A 3,051-nucleotide genomic window follows, 5' to 3' on the forward strand; every position below is an offset into this window, starting at 1 on the left:
CCCCCTCCCCAGGTGCAAATCAAACAGTACATCAAATATAGTATTGTTCTTAATGAGACCAAATGAGAGTGATTGCAAGCATGTTATGAGTGTGACTATTATCCATAATCTGAGGCACTAAATGAAACAAGGACAAAAGTGGAAAAAAAGAGAAAGTGTTGAGCAGGAATAGTATTGTGGGCAACATTTTCATTCATGTATGCAGAGAAGTGTTTTCTCAACTGACGTAACATTACTCAGGCATGGCAGAAATAATGTAGGTTGCAGCCAGCGGGCTGCATGAACCGGAGGACGCAGGGCTCGGGATGTCAGGGGTAGGGCTGGGGTTACAGCAGCCGTCTGCTGTGGAAGAGAGATGAGAGAGTAGAGGACGACTGTTGTTCTCCCCGAGGTTAATGTAGTACTAGCTATCAGTTGCACAACTGTCCTCCCATGGCTGCATCTATTTCAACAAGTCCTGGAGGAGAAAAGGGAAAAAAAGAGGAACAGAATGAGGGAGATAAAGACGGGAGGGAGAAGGGAGAAGAGAGAGTTGGATGAAACAGGGACTTAAAGAGTCAGAACCTGGAAAATAAACACTTAGGATGGGAAGTCCATGCGTTGTTGTTTCTAAGTGCCTTGATAGTTGACACCAGGTTTCATTCTCCTGTCTTTGTATTAATGGTTTGAAGAACCCAAAACACAACTTATGTCATTAGTTGCCACAAAGGCAGAAATCAACAGTTAACAACTGAGGACATGTTATTTTCATCTGCCTCTGACACAGGTACTTCCAGCTGAAATAAAGGCCTACAATTTTGTTTATTTACTATTTCTTTAGTCACCTAACATCTACGTGCAGTAGCTGCCGTGTGCCTGGATAATTGTGAGAATTTATTATTTTTAAAAAGCAGCAAAGAAACATGTTACAGTGTATTGACTAAATTATTTTCCAAGTGTTTGTTCACTACCCTTAAAGGAAGGCTTCTGTTCTCGTTGAAGTTTTGTCAAGGATCACAATGAAGTATGATTGATGTTAGTCGTCGCTTGCAGCCCCATTTTTCTGCTCTAAATAAACTGAAGGATAAATCCAGTTGCTAAGCCAGTCCCTCAAAGGCCTGGCCTTTTGATAAGCCCATCTCTCAAATGTATGGCAGCTTGGAAATGCTGTATTGCCACAGCCTAGAAATGGTTCATGTTGACATACAATCATTTACAAGATGCTTCCCTAGAACCCTCAAGGCTCAACATCTCTATATGTGTACTAACAATGAGAGATATATCCTTGGGGCAAAATAAGTTCAGCCTCTGCTTCACCTGAGATTGTAATGTTATCGAGAGAGAGAGGTAGAGACAGATCTTCCGCTGAAACCAAACTATGACCTCCCAAACTTTATTCTTTGTGTTCTCCTGGATTTCACAGCTCCCCTCTGCCACGATTTATTTTATGGTGACCCTTTCGTGACAACCGTTTTGTTTCCCTTCACCGGCTTAATTCAGCTGTTGAATTTAAGGCCAAAAATTGATACAGGTCAAAGCATCCAAAGTTAAAGATGGCTGTTGTCCGTGGTGGAGGCAAACTACTGTGGGGTTCGAAACAGCCAAAGGTGAGTGTGATAAAGAGGAAATGGATGGTTAAGTCACTCGTGTGTCACTGGCTTCTCGGTTGCCTGAGTGATCTGGCCTGGAACAATCAGGAGCTCCCTCTCTTCCCCACGTTCTTGTGAACCATGACTTCAACTGAACTGAGACTACATTGCTGAGATAAGGGCTCCAGTCAGACCAGCCGTGGCAATGGAACCAGTGAGGAAACATGGTGGACAGAGCCATCTGGCCAGCTCCTCTCTGTCTTCGCTCTGCTGAGCACAAAGCCGGAGCCACCTGTCTTGTCTGCTGCCGCGCTATCCAACGTTGTGCTGGATGGTAAGACAAGATAATGTGCTTGGTCAAATTTCACCTTGTGCATATTATAGAAAAAAAAATGCACGGATAGAGAAGAGGAATTTCTCCTAAGAGAATAGCAGTCCATTTACAAACCTTGGATTTCTTATAAGAAATAATTTAATACATTGATCCAGATCTTTCTCCCTTTTTTTGTAAAAGCCACTAAAACTATTTACATGCCATGTTAAAGGATATGCATCTATTTTTTATTCTTATTGACTGAGGCTTAGGCAAGGTCACCCGCAAAAGCGTGTGTGACAATATTCTCCCAGACAATATTGGATTTTATCTGCATCTATTAGCAAAGCATTTGGCATGAAAGAAGAACCGCTTAATATTTAGTAAGATACACCACTGTGCTTTGAAACATAACATTCAGCCAATGCTAAAACCTTTCAGGATGTTAAAAGCCTGTATCATGTCTCTATAGCTATTTGGAAACAAGTGAGCACACTTTTTAGACCAATGATTCCCAACCTAAGGTACTTACTTAATTTGCAGTTGCTAGGGGGTAGATCAGGCGTTGATGCAAAGATTGTGGCATTTGATTATTTAAATGTATTCATATTCTTAGGGAGGGACCTTTCACCACCAGAACAAAATTCAGGCACCTTAGACCTATGCATTGCCATCAAAAGTGCATGCAATTGAGTTAGTAAGCTAGCAATTGGCAAAATGTAGTTGATGAATGGTTTGAAGGGCTAGTTAAGAGAGGATTAACAATTTGCAATAACGAGCTACAAGTAATGGATGTAATTAATTATTTAATAAACAGGTGAAATATTTAGCAAGACATAACTGGTAATTGGCCGACAGTGGCAGTAATAGTAAAATCAAAGGTCAGCTGATCAAAATAGTTAGCTTAAAGTAATAAATGAATGGTTGAAATGGAAAAGTACGGTCAAGTAGAGTCTTAGTCCAAAAATAAATCAAATGTGTTGTTTTAATGTAATAGAGTACTAGAGTTCCCTTGCATATACTAGGGTTTAAAGTACATTTGTGCTATTCCTTATATATTCTTAGGAAGGAACTTCTGACAGTAAATTGCAAACTGGTTGAAACTCGACTTCTTAAGGATCTATTTAACTTAAATTATGAGCTGCAGTGCTGGCAAACTGTCAAAGAATA

The 3,051-nt window shown here is 40.4% G+C and overlaps 1 long non-coding RNA gene across 1 annotated transcript in view; it reads left to right on the plus strand.

Annotated features, from left to right (window-relative positions):
• The window catches only part of LOC117946946, a 17,570-nt gene extending 14,820 nt beyond the window's left edge, over window positions 1–2,750 (plus strand). Inside the window, exon 3 of the long non-coding RNA XR_004657120.1 lies at window positions 2,740–2,750. This is a non-coding gene — a long non-coding RNA (uncharacterized LOC117946946). The remainder of the gene's footprint in view (window positions 1–2,739) is intronic.
• Window positions 2,751–3,051: the final 301 nt, after the last annotated feature.

The sequence above is a fragment of the Etheostoma cragini genome, chromosome 6, assembly GCF_013103735.1.
Source record: "Etheostoma cragini isolate CJK2018 chromosome 6, CSU_Ecrag_1.0, whole genome shotgun sequence".
Taxonomy (NCBI): domain Eukaryota; kingdom Metazoa; phylum Chordata; class Actinopteri; order Perciformes; family Percidae; genus Etheostoma; species Etheostoma cragini.